Source organism: Bos grunniens, chromosome X (assembly GCF_055505025.1).
Source record: "Bos grunniens cultivar Pamir isolate PY7600 chromosome X, Bosgru_T2T1.0, whole genome shotgun sequence".
Classification (NCBI taxonomy): Eukaryota; Metazoa; Chordata; class Mammalia; order Artiodactyla; family Bovidae; genus Bos; species Bos grunniens.
In genome coordinates this window covers 101179301-101193764 of record NC_141194.1, presented here as the reverse complement: position 1 = coordinate 101193764, position 14464 = coordinate 101179301, and the positions used below count along the sequence as shown (strand labels likewise).

The window sequence follows — 14464 nt, the reverse complement described above, 5'->3', positions numbered from 1 at the left end:
CATTATTTTTTTGTTCTTCCAAATCAGAAGATGAGAAAATAGTTACCTTTACACTCTTGGTTGGAGAAGGCAATGGCACCCCACTCCAGTACTCTTGCCTGGAAAATCCCATGGACGGGGGAGCCTGGTGGGCTGCAGTCCATGGGGTTGCTACGAGTTGGACACGACTGAGCTACTTCACTTTCACTTTTCACTTTCATGCATTGGAGAAGGAAATGGCAACCCACTCTAGTTTTCTTGCCTGGAGAATCCCAGGGACGATGGAGCCTGGTGAGCTGCCATCTATGGGGTCGCACAGAGTTGGACACGACTGAAATGACTTAGCAGCAGCAGCACACTCTTGGTTCTCAAATAAAGCTGCACTTTGAAATCACCTGGAGAAGTTTTAAAACTATCAACACTGGTCCCACATATTCAGAGTTTCTATTTCATCTGTTGAGGGTGGGGGTCTCAATACTAGCAATTATTAAAAATTTCTTCATATGATTCTAACTTGCAGTCAGGGTTGACAACTACCAGTCTAGACACTGCTTCTCAAAGTGTCATTTCTGGACCACCTGTATCATAATTATCTGGGGTATTTATAATAAATGCAAAAGTACAGATCCCACCCCACACTTATTAAATCACGATTTGGGATGAGGTATTTTTTAGAACATTTCCAAGGGACCATTTTATTCTCTATGTTCACTATGTTTGAGAACACAGCTCTGGATTTCTGAATAGCTCACTTAAGGAAAAAGAAAAAAAAAAGCAAGGCTAGCTCTCCAGGGAATATAGTTTTTCTACTTCTCTGTTTCCAGAATGTTACCTCGCTGATCATATAAAACTATGTGCTTTGCAGAGTATGATACGTGACAAGTGAAGTTTCTTGGGAAAGTTGATGCATTATGCAGGAATGATACAAGGCCTTCATTCTGATTTTAACAAAATTATAGACATTTTAATATATATTTCAGATTTAATTATAAGACAAATATCACATAAGACATGGAGAACACTGAAATGTGGTGTCTCATCAGCAGGAGTGCTATCACCTAATATTAATTATGAACTAACAGTGGTGATGAATAATTGGTCAAGCTTGAGGTATACCCTCCAACAGAGCACAATTTCACAAATTCTTGAAACAGCAATGGTCAACTTTCCTATACCTTGGTGGCAAATAATGCAAAGAAGAAAACTACATATGAGCAGATGAAGATAAGACCCTGACTTGTTTTGTAAAGTATAAAGAAGTCAGAGATAGTGTTCTGAATCCTGTGGCCAAATCATGAAGAAATAAATATGATGATTTTCTGGAGAATAAGAAAATCATTTATTTTAGCATTTAATCCACTTATTAATTGTGCATAGTGATAGACATACATTATTCAAAACATTCATTTGTGGTACCTCTATATAGAGAAATAAGAGACTAAGATGAAAATTCATGCCAGGGTATTTTTCTAGGAAGGAAGTCCCAAAATACTTCCAAAGTCATTACACTACCAAAAGTGTTAACAAAACTATATTTTCAGGGCTGAAATGATGATTCTGAGTTACTAATAAAAGATTAAATGATAGCATGACACACTTAATGAAGTAGGGGAAAAATGCATCACATTTTTGAAAACTTCTAAATGAAATCTGTTAAAGTTCTGGCACTGAGAAAGTTAATTTTTTGCCATATGGAAATACAGGATATCTTGTCCTCTGTTGTTCTTTGGATATAATTTTATAAACTGTGTGAAGAGAATAGACTGGGATTAGCTGTCCTCACTATTACTAAGTGATTGCCTTCCCTTTGCTTCATTTGGATTCATGAATGTGTCCTAAGACACCAACTATTTAACTCATTTATGCACCAAAGAGTTAAGCAATATATGAAGACATTAACATTCTCCTCAAGGGTTGCAGTTCCAAGTAACTCCATCTGGGAACTGTCACAAAGAAAAATGAACAAGTTTGTAATCATTATCTTTAGATTTCTATTACCACAAATGTATTTCTCTTTTATTTAATTCTATGTCATGATTACAAGTTTTAGCCTATAAAATGAGAGGTAAACCTGGATTTATGCTGTGAAATGTAAATAGATCTTATAGTAACGCAAACACATTTTCATTTATCACAGTTAAAATTAGCAAAATTTTATTCTATGTTACTGAACATCACTATTTCATTCCAATTAACACATATTTTCACAAAGCTTGGTAGATAGATGATCATTTCTAGTATATGCATTATCTATATTTGCAAAGATTTTATTTATTTAATTTTTATTTTTATTTTTTTTTCTAATTTTATTTCTAAACTTTACATAATTGTATTAGTTTTGCCAAATATCAAAATGAATCCGCCACAGGTATACATGTGTTCCCCATCCCGAACCCTCCTCCCTCCTCCCTCCCCATACCATCCCTCTGGGCCGTCCCAGTGCACCAGCCCCAAGCATCCAGCATCGTGCATCGAACCTGGACTGGCAACTCGTTTCCTACATGATATTTTACATGTTTCATTGCCATTCTCCCAAATCTTCCCACCCTCTCCCTCTCCCACAGAGTCCATAAGACTGTTCCATACATCAGTGTCTCTTTTGCTGTCTCGTACACAGGGTTATTTTTAACATCTTTCTAAATTCCATATATATGCGTTAGTATACTGTATTTATGTTTTTCCTTCTGGCTTACTTCACTCTGTATAATAGGCTCCAGTTTCATCCACCTCATTAGAACTGACTCAAATGTATTCTTTTTAATGGCTGAGTAATACTCCATTGTGTATATGTACCACTGCTTTCTTATCCATTCATCTGCTGATGGACATCTAGGTTGCTTCCATGTCCTGGCTATTATAAGCAGTGCTGCGATGAACATTGGGGTACACGTGTCTCTTTCCCTTCTGGTTTCCTCAGTGTGTATGCCCAGCAGTGGGATTGCTGGATCATAAGGCAGTTCTATTTCCAGTTTTTTAAGGAATCTCCACACTGTTCTCCATAGTGGCTGTACTAGTTTGCATTCCCACCAACAGTGTAAGAGGGTTCCCTTTTCTCCACACCCTCTCCAGCATTTATTATTTGTAGACTTTTGGATCGCAGCCATTCTGACTGGTGTGAAATGGTACCTCATAGTGGTTTTGATTTGCATTTCTCTGATAATGAGTGATGTTGAGCATCTTTTCATGTGTTTGTTAGCCATCTGTATGTCTTCTTTGGAGAAATGTCTATTTAGTTCTTTGGCCCATTTTTTGATTGGGTCGTTTATTTTTCTGGAGTTGAGCTGTAAGAGTTGCTTGTATATTTTTGAGATTAGTTGTTTGTCGGTTGCTTCATTTGCTATTATTTTCTCCCATTCTGAAGGCTGTCTTTTCACCTTGCTAATAGTTTCCTTTGATGTGCAGAAGCCTTTAAGGTTAATTAGGTCCCATTTGTTTATTTTTGCTTTTATTTTCAATATTCTGGGAGGTGGGTCATAGAGGATCCTGCTGTGATGTATGTCAGAGAGTGTTTTGCCTATGTTCTCCTCTAGGAGTTTTATAGTTTCTGGTCTTACGTTTAGATCTTTAATCCATTTTGAGCTTATTTTTGTGTATGGTGTTAGAAAGTGGTCCAGTTTCATTCTTTTACAAGTGGTTGACCAGATTTCCCAGCACCACTTGTTAAAGAGATTGTCTTTAATCCATTGTATATTCTTGCCTCCTTTGTCAAAGATAAGGTGTCCATATGTGCGTGGATTTATCTCTGGGCTTTCTATTTTATTCCATTGATCAATATTTCTGTCTTTGTGCCAGTACCATACTGGCTTGATAACTGTGGCTTTGTAGTAGAGCCTGAAGTCAGGTAGGTTGATTCCTCCAGTTCCATTCTTCTTTCTCAAGATCGCTTTGGCTATTTGAGGTTTTTTGTATTTCCATACAAATTGTGAAATTATTTGTTCTAGCTCTGTGAAGAATACTGTTGGTAGCTTGATAGGGATTGCATTGAATCTATAAATTGCTTTGGGTAGTATACTCATTTTCACTATATTGATTCTTCCAATCCATGAACATGGTATATTTCTCCATCTATTAGTGTCCTCTTTGATTTCTTTCACCAGTGTTTTATAGTTTTCTATATATAGGTCTTTAGTTTCTTTAGGTAGATATATTCCTAAGTATTTTATTCTTTCCATTGCAATGGTGAATGGAATTGTTTCCTTAATTTCTCTTTCTGTTTTCTCATTATTAGTGTATAGGAATGCAAGGGATTTCTGTGTGTTGATTTTATATCCTGCAACTTTACTATAGTCATTGATTATTTCTAGTAATTTTCTGGTGGAATCTTTAGGGTTTTCTATGTAGAGGATCATGTCATCTGCAAATAGTGAGAGTTTTACTTCTTCTTTTCCTATTTGGATTCCTTTTATTTCTTTTTCTGCTCTGATTGCTGTGGCCAAAACTTCCAAAACTATGCTGAATAGTAATGGTGAAAGTGGGCACCCTTGTCTTGTTCCTGACTTTAGAGGAAATGCTTTCAATTTTTCACCATTGAGGATAATGTTTGCTGTGGGTTTGTCATATATAGCTTTTATTATGTTGAGGTATGTTCCTTCTATTCCTGCTTTCTGGAGAGTTTTTATCATAAATGGATGTTGAATTTTGTCAAAGGCTTTCTCTGCATCTATTGAGATAATCATATGGTTTTTATTTTTCAATTTGTTAATGTGGTGTAATACATTGATTGATTTGCGGATATTGAAGAATCTTTGCATCCCTGGGATAAAGCCCACTTGATCATGGTGTATGATCTTTTTAATGTGTTGTTGGATTCTGATTGCGAGAATTTTGTTAAGGATTTTTGCATCTATGTTCATCAGTGATATTGGCCTGTAGTTTTCTTTTTTGGTGGCATCTTTGTCAGGTTTTGGTATTAGGGTGATGGTGGCCTCATAGAATGAGTTTGGAAGTTTACCTTCCTCTGCAATTTTCTGGAAGAGTTTGAGCAGGATAGGTGTTAGCTCTTCTCTAAATTTTTGGTAGAATTCAGCTGTGAAGCCGTCTGGACCGGGGCTTTTGTTTGCTGGAAGATTTTTTATTACAGTTTCAATTTCCATGCTTGTGATGGGTCTGTTAAGATTTTCTATTTCTTCCTGGTCCAGTTTTGGAAAGTTGTACTTTTCTAAGAATTTGTCCATTTCTTCCACGTTATCCATTTTATTGGTATATAATTGTTGATAGTAGTCTCTTATGATCCTTTGTATTTCTGTGTTGTCTGTTGTGATCTCTCCATTTTCGTTTCTAATTTTGTTGATTTGATTTTTCTCCCTTTGTTTCTTTATGAGTCTGGCTAATGGTTTGTCAATTTTATTTATCCTTTCAAAGAACCAGCTTTTGGTTTTGTTGATTTTTGCTATGGTCTCTTTTGTTTCTTTTGCATTTATTTCTGCTCTAATTTTTAAGATTTCTTTCCTTCTACTAACCCTGGGGTTCTTCATTTCTTCCTTTTCTAGTTGCTTTAGGTGTAGAGTTAGGTTATTTATTTGACTTTTTTCTTGTTTCTTGAGGTGTGCCTGTATTGCTATGAACTTTCCCCTTAGGACTGTTTTTACCGTGTCCCACAGGTTTTGGGTTGTTGTGTTTTCATTTTCATTCGTTTCTATGCAAAATATTTGCAAAGATTTTAAATAAAACTATATACATGACATTGTACAGGAGACAGGAATCAAGACCATCCCCAAGAAAAAGAAATGCAAAAAAGCAAAATGACTGTCTGAGGAGGCCTTACAAATAGCTGTGAAAAGAAGGGAAGCGAAAAACAAAGGAGAAAAAGAAAAGATAAACCCCTTTGAATGCAGAGTTCCAAAGAATAGCAAGGAGACATAAGAAAGCCTTCCTCAGTGATCAATGCAAAGAAATAGAGGAAAACAATAGAATGGGAAAGACTAGAGATCACTTCAAGAAAATTAGAGATACCAAGGGAAAATTTTATACAAAGATGGGCTCAATAAAGGACACAAACAGTAGGGACCTAAGAGAGGCAGAAGGTATTAAGAAGAGGTGGCAAGAATACACAGAAGAACTGTACAAAACAGACCTTCACAATGCAGATAATCACGGTGGTGTGATCACTCACCTTGAGCCAGATATCCTGGAATGTGAAGTCAAGTGGGCCTTAGGAAGCATCACTACGAATAAAGCTAGTGGAGGTGATGGAATTCCAGTTGAGATATTTCAAATCCTGAAAGATGATGCTATGAAAGTGTTGTACTCAATATGCCAGCAAATTTGGAAAACTCAGCAGAGGCCATAGCACTGGAAAATGTCAGTTTTCACTCCAAGCCCAAAGAAAGGCAATGCCAAAGAATGCTCAAACTACTGGACAATTGCACTCATCTCACATGATAGTAAAGAAATGTTTAAAATTCTCCAAGCCAGGCTTCAGCAATTCGTGAACCGTGAACTTCCAGATGTTCCAGCTGGTTTCAGAAAAGGCAGAGGAACCAGAGATCAAATTGCCAACATCCACTGGATCATCAGAAAAGCAAGAGAGTTCCAGAAAAACATCAATTTCTGCTTTATTGACTATACTGAAGCCTTTGACTGTGTGGATCACAATAAACTGTGGAAAATTCTGAAAGAGATGGGAATACCAGACCACCTGACCTGCCTTTTAGGAAACCTGTATGCAGGTCAGGAAGCAACAGTTCGAACTGGACATGGAACAACAGACTGGTTCCAAATAGCAAAAGGAGTACGTTAAATCTGTATATTGTCACCCTGCTTAATTAACTTATATGCAGAGTACGTCATGAGCAATACTGGGCTGGAGGAAGCAAAATCTGGAATCAAGATTGCCGGGAGAAATAACAATAACCTCAGATATGCAGATGACACCACCCTTATGGCAGAAAGTGAAGAAGAACTAAAGAGCTTCTTGAAGAAAGTGAAAGAAGATAGTGACAAATTTGGCTTAAAGCTCAACATTCAGAAAACTAAGATCATGGCATCCGGTCCCATCACTTCATGGCAAATAAATGGGGAAACAGTGGACACAGTGGCTGACTTTATTTTTCTGGGCTCCATAATCACTCCAGATGATGATTGCAGCCATGAAATTAAAAAACACTTACTCCTTGGAAGGAAAGTTATGACCAACCTAGACAGCATATTAAAAAGTGGAGACATTACTTTGTCAACAAAGGCCCATCTAGTCAAGGCTACAGTTTTTCCAGTAGTCATGTATGGATGTGAGAGTTGGACTATAAAGAAAGCTGAGCTCAGAAGAATTGATGCTTTTGAACAGTGGTGTTGGAGAAGAGTCTTGAGAGTCCCTTGGACTGCAAGAAGATCCAACCAGTCCATCCTAAAGGGGATCAGTCCTGGGTGTTCATTAGAAGGACTGATGTTGAAGCTGAAACTCCAGTACTTTGGCCACCTGATACAAAGTGCTGATTCATTTTAAAAGACCCTGATGCTGGGAAAGATTGAGGGCAGGAGGAGAAGGGGATGACAGAGGATGAGATGGTTGGATGGCATCACTGACTCGATGGACCTGGGTTTGTGTGTACTCTGGGCTTTGGTGATGGACAGGGAGGCCTGGCGTGCTGTGATTTATGGGGTCACAAAGTTTCATAGAGGACCGAGCGACTGAACTGAACAGAATTGATATGATATTTATCTTTCTCTTTCTGACTTAATTCACTATGTGTAATAGGTCTACCTCTTTTGACAAATAGTTCTTTATATTGTGGTGAAAGCATATCATGAGATCTATCCTTTTAAATTTTAAGTGTGAAATAAAACATCATTAACTATAAACACAATGTTGTACATCAGATTTCTAGAAATTGTCTTGTATAAGTAGAACTGGTTAAACAGCAAAATAGAGACTTGCTTTCTTGTTTATCTCTTAATGAAATGATATATCAACAATGACTTTATAAATTGTTGATTTCTTTAATTTTATACATTAGAATCACAGGCATTATCTCAAAGTTGTTACTTGAAAGGATAACTAAACATTCACTAGTTGCAGACTTATGCTATGTCAGCCCTCTATCAGTGACATCAACATTTTATAAACTTTTTCTTAATATAAATTTATTTATTTTAATTGGAGGCTAATTACTTTGCAATATTGTATTGGTTTTGCCATACATCAACATGAATCCGCCACAGGTGTACACATGTTTTCCATCCTGAACACCCCTCCCACCTCCCTCCCCATACTATCCTTCTGGGTCATCCCAGTGCACCAGCCCCGAGCATCCTATATAAGACTATTTTATTGGAGGTGGAGTAAGGGACATTGAGAAAGCAAAGATTTTGGCTTGGAATACTAATAAAACCAGGGTGAAATTAGCAGGTGAAATCTGACACGTGAGTATCTAGACGGAAAGACTCGGGTCAGCAATGATAACCACAGATGATGAAAAAATATGCACAGAAACATGTTTTCCCTAAGAAATCTTTTTATATATACACTGTAGTTATAATGTATATTTGTAATTTATCATTTGTACCCTGAGTTGCTTTGTACTGTTTTTAAAAGGTAATTTGAAGACAGGGGCAGAGATTGGAGCAATGCAGCCACAAGCCAAGCAATGTTGACAGCTACTGGGTCTCCTCTTCCTGCAAAGGAAGTGTGGCCCTGCCCACATATTTCATTTCAGCCAAGTGATACTGAGTTTGCACTTTCAGCCTCCAGGACTGTGAAATAATATTTTTTTGTTGTTTTAGGCCAGCAAGTTTGTGGTAACTTGTTTCAGCAGTGATGGAAAATGTTATACAAGTATCTTAATATGACCAATAGCTGATCTGGGTGCTAAGTTACTTACCAAGTGAGAAAAGGAACAAAAGCTGAGATTCTAAGGTCAGGACCCTGAAACATCACCTCCTTAAATTTTGACTGGTGGTGACAGAATGAACCAGGATCCTCTGGACATTTATTATTGCTCCTAAGGGATATTATAAATTTTTCTAAGAGTTCTGAAACCAGAATAAAATAAACATATTCATTCTTCCCATTTTCATGGCTGTTAGCTTTCAACATTTCTTATTTTATTTTGTTATTTTCTTTTCTTTCTGACAGAATCTTCTATGTACATAAATAGTTTAAAGATATGTCTCAGTTGTGGCTATCAAACTAGCTTTTTTTCTTTGAAGATCGTTTTTCAAGAAAAATGGGTTAAACTTTTAAAAATTGATAGCAGAGACTAAATGAAAGATAAAAGCAAGAGGTAACATAAGCTGACTGAAGGAAACATAATGTATTTGGAGTTAGCCTTGGTTGAAAATGTTACCCCACCACTCACACCAGGAAACCAGTAGCCATGGACCCAGGGGTGATATAATTAACAAAAGGGAGAAGGTTTGTTTGGGGTAGAATATTTGCTTATTTTATTGACAATATGAAACCTCGAACCCAAATCAAAGTCATAGACACTTACAAAGGCCTATATGAATTATGCCCATTTCCACAGTACACAATTCCCTCTTAGTTCACTGCCCTCAACACACACACTTCCATATATATCCCAGCATTGTACAACACACAATGAACAGGTTATTAGCGTATTATACAATTCTTTTGGATTCTTGTTATTTCATGATTTGTAGTGCCCATCTATTAGAAGTGAAGATGTTACTAAGTAGTGGTGTTCAACATTAGTTGCATATTGGAGTCACCTGAGGAAATCTTAAAACTGTGCCTATGACCCAGCCCCAGAGATTCTAATCTGTGCTACATTCTGGACATCAGGGTTTATAAAAGTCCTCCCGATGATTTTGATGCACAGATAAGGTTGCAAACCATCTAGGCACCAAGGACAAAGTTTAGTCCATAGCTTCTCAAATACTAACATATATATGCATCACCTGAGGATCTTATGAAATTACAGACTCTGATTCATTAGGTGGGAAATGAAGTTATGCATTCCTTGATGCATGCATGATCAGTTGCTCAGTTGTGTCCAACTTTTTGCAACCCCTTGGGCTGTAGCCTGCCAGGCTCCTCTGTCCATGGGATTTTCTGAACAAGAATACTAGAGTGGGTTGCCATTTCCTGCTCCAGGGGATCTTCCCCACCCAGGGACCAAACCCACATCTCCTGTGTCGGCGTGCGGATTCTTTACCACTGGAAGAATGCGTGTCTTACAAGTATCCAAATAATGCTGCTGCTAGCTGTTGAGGATATACTTTGAGTAGCAAGATCACAGTTTCTATATCTTTACAAAATGATAATCATATATTAGTGAAGCACGCTGCCATTTCTGGATAAAACTGCTCTTGGCAAGACACAACTGGACTCTAAGGGCCCTGGCTGCCCCAGGCTCTACACAGCCACCCCAGGACCAAGAGAAACAATATCCCAGCTCATGTGTGACCCATTTTTATGCATACCAGTGGCACACTGGTTATGTATATCTTTGACTTAGAACCATACATTTCATTACCAATATATGATATTTATAAACAAATACTACATTATATACATTGGAGAAAATAGAAACTATACATGCATTGCCAAAGCAGATAAAGGTCATAAGTAGGTGGTTCTATCCATAAATAAGGAAATTTAGGATATTTAAGAGCTATAGAAGTACTATAATGTAAACAATGGGAAGAGGAAAGGGTCAACACGGATTTGAAAGAGTTGTTGTTCAGTTGCTAAGTCCTGTCCAAGTCTCTGCAACCTCATGGACTGCAGCACACCAGGCTCCTCTGTCTTCCACTCTCCCAGAGTTTGCTTAAATTCATATCCATTGAGTCAGTAATGCTAACTAACCACCTCATCCTCTGTTGCCCACATTTCTTCCTGCTCTCCATCTTTCCCAGCATCATGGTCTTTTCCAAATTTTGGCTCTTCACATCAGGTGGCCAAAGTATTGGTGCTTCAGCATCAGTCTTTCCAATGAATATTCAGGGTTGATTTCATTTAGGATTGACTAGTTTGACCTCCTTGCTGTCCAAGAATTGAAAGAGTTACTGAATTCAAATTTTTGCCCCTTAAGCTGGTTGTCAGTATTGCTCAAACTAGTTTGTATTTCTCCATCTGTAAACCTATCATAGTACAATACTGAGATATTTAAAGATCAGTATAAAAGGGATAATCAGGACATGAGACAGAGAAAGAATTTTACCATCCCTTGTGGCTGGACTTCCCTTGTGACTTAGCTGGTAAAGAATTTGCCTGCAATGCGGGAGACCTCGGTTCAGTCCCTGGGTCAGAAAGATCCCCTGGATAAGGGAAAGGCTACCCACTCCAGTATTCTGGCCTGGAGAATTCCATGGACTGTACAGTCTATGGGGTCGCAAAGAGTCAGACACAACTAAGCGACTTTCATTTTCACTTTTCATGGCATTGAAAGTTTCACAGATAGGGGTATACATTCTCTGGAGCTAGAATAAAGATATAACTTGATATTATTTGTAGCATGGACAATAATAGAATACCATTCTTATTTTCTAAATTTAATAGTTTAAGGTGTTCAAACATTTTGGAGGAGGGTTTCTACTATCCAGTTAACTTTTTCCAATTAATTACCTATAAATATTAAGCTTAATTTATTTATATGAAAGGTAAAATTAAATTATTGCTGCCACCAACAGAATGTGTTTTAATTTACATTTAAACAAAATGCTGATGAAAGGTTAGGGATAAAATTTAAATTAATAGGGATAGATTCAAGGAGTTCCTGAGCATCCTCCAAATGCTTATGTCTCTTGCATATAAATATGGTTACATAGAAATACTGTATCTTCTGGGCAGACCTAGTTTTAATGTCATGAAATTAATCTGATCAGTGGAAGATATGTACCCTTAGATTCCCATGGGCCTTTTTTTATCAATAATTAAATCACATGATTTTTCTTTTTGTTTATATTCCTTGTTGTCCCACAATGAGTAATGGAAATAGTGTGTTTAAGATGGAAAAGAATCCTAAAGAACTTAGCTTACAATTTTATATATGTACAAATTAAAACCCAAAGAGTCAAGTAGTTAGCCCAAGATTATATAATTCAATATGGCAAATAGATGGGGAAACAATAGAAACAGTGACAAGCTTTATTTTCTTCAGCTCCAAAATTACTACAGATGGCGATTGCTGCTGCTGCTGCTAAGTCTCTTCAGTCGTGTCTGACTCCATGCTACCCCACAGACAGCAGCCCACCAGGCTCTTCTGTCCCTGGGATTCTCGAGGCAAGGATACTGGAGTGGGTTGCCATTTTCTTCTCCAATGCATGCATGCATGCTAAGCTACTTCAGTTGTGTCCGACTCTATGTGACCCTATGGACAGCAACCCACCAGGCTCCTCTGTCCTCAGGATTCTCTAGGCAAGAATACTGGAGTGGGTTGCCATTTCCTTCTCCAGAAAATGGTGACTACAGCCATGAAATTAAAATATGCTTGCTCCTTGGAAAAAAAGCTATGACCAACCTAGACAGCATACTTCCAACAAAGGCCTGTCTGTTCTATGGTTTTTCCAGTAGTCATGTATGGATGTGAGAGTTGGACTATAAAGAAAGCTGAGTGCTGAAGAATTGATGCTTTTGAACTGTGGTGTTGGAGAAGACTCTTGAGAGTCCCTTGGACTGCAAGGAGATCCAAAAAGTCCGTCCTAAAGAAAATAAATCCTGACTATTCATTGGAAGGACTGATGCTAAAACTGAAACTCCAATACTTTGGCTACCTGATGTGAAGAATTGACTCAATGGAAAAGACCCTGATGCTGGGAAAGATTGAAGGCAGGAGGAGAAGGGGATCACAGAGGATGAGATTGTTGGATGGCATCACCAACTCAGTGGACATGAGTTTGAGCAAGCTTTGGGAGTTGGTGATGGACAGAGAAGCCTGGCATGCTACAGTACATGAAGTCACAAAGAGTTGGACATGACTGAGCAACTGAACTGAACTGACATAGTTCAATAATAACCAAGATTAGAATAAAGTTCTCTTGAATCCTTGTTCAGTGCTCCCTATACTGTGAATTAATATGTCAGCTAAATTCAAGAAGATAATAGTAGAAATTTATGAGATGGTGAAGCAGACATACTCTGTACCATAAGCTAAGCTGTTCTTTGGGACAGCATAGTTACAATGTCACCATTCTTTAAGCAGCTAAGCCCTGGGCTACTAGAAAGTGGATTTTTGTAAGCTTGTTTAACAAGATTTCAAAATTCTTAAGTGAGACACTGTGGCTAACTTTTCTACCATGAAACTATCTGTTTGAATCATCTATAAACTCAAAAAGCCCAAGAGGGGTATGTGACGGGTGAGTAGAAATAGATATTGACTTAGGGCTTAATGAAAAAGTTCCCCCATTCTAGGTGATGATTCATGTGGTAAAATTTCTTTTTCTGATTTCTCTGCCTGTCAGTCCATTCAAGCAAAGGTCACTGTTCGATGGGTCAACATCATTTTGTTGACAATTTCTAAAAGTATCAAATTTTATTGCTCACATCTTGTTACAGAGAAGAAAAAATCTTTCTCCACTATGAGAATCTTTTTTTCTCATTATTATAATTTAAAGGAATGAGTTGCAATTCTTCAGGAATTTGAATACTGCCATGGGATTATTTCCTGGTGGCTCAGACAATAAAGCGTCTGCCCACAGTGTGGGAGACCCAGGTTCAATCCCTAGGTTGGGCAGATCCCCTGGAGAAGGAAATGGCCACCCATTCCAGTACTCTTGCCTAGAAAATTCCATGGATGGAGGAGCCTGGTGGGCTACAGTCCATGGGGTTGCAAACAGACATGACTGAGTGACTTCACTTTCTTTCTTTCTTTCTATGTGATTATTTTATTTCCCAACACTGCTCCCCCAAAATAGTCTATGACACATATTTATTTATAAAACTAAAATTCATTTTTATAAATTTTGGAGGTTACATTTGTTCATACACTGCAGTGTTATAAAATTATTATTTAAAATTATCTCCATTAAAAACCAAATATCTCTCCAACATTATAATTATTTTCCTTTTTACATAAAGGAAGTCTAAAAATATTAATGATCAATGGCATGATATATATATATATATTTCAAATAAATATATGTGTTTACTTCATAGGTACTTTACCTGTGAAAATACATGAAATTTCAACACAAGACAAAGCTCAAATTATAATCAGAATTATCAGAATTCCAGCTCATCGTTTATTTGAATTGTCCAAGTGTTTTACTCAGGACAGGCTCAGGGACCTTTCTATGGCTCAGTGGTCAAGAATCTGCTGCCAGTGCAGGAGACTCAAGAGACACAGTTTTGATTTCTGCATTGGGAAGATTCCCTGGAGTAGTAAATGGCAACCTACTCCAATATTCTTACCTGGAGAATTCCATGAACAGAGAAGCCTGGTGGGCTACAGTCCATGGGGTTGCAAAGTGTTGGACACAACTGAGTGACCGGGCGTGCACATACACAAGTATTTTACATGTGTGTTAGTTGCTCATCATGTCTATTGTTTGTGACCCCATGGACTGTAGCCCATCAGGCTCCTCTGTC

The 14464-nt window shown here is 37.7% G+C and overlaps 1 long non-coding RNA gene across 3 annotated transcripts in view; it reads right to left on the bottom strand.

Moving 5' to 3' along the window:
• Positions 1-14464, bottom strand: part of LOC147340970 (uncharacterized) — a 229203-nt gene that overhangs the window by 92569 nt on the left and 122170 nt on the right. The window lies entirely within an intron of this gene.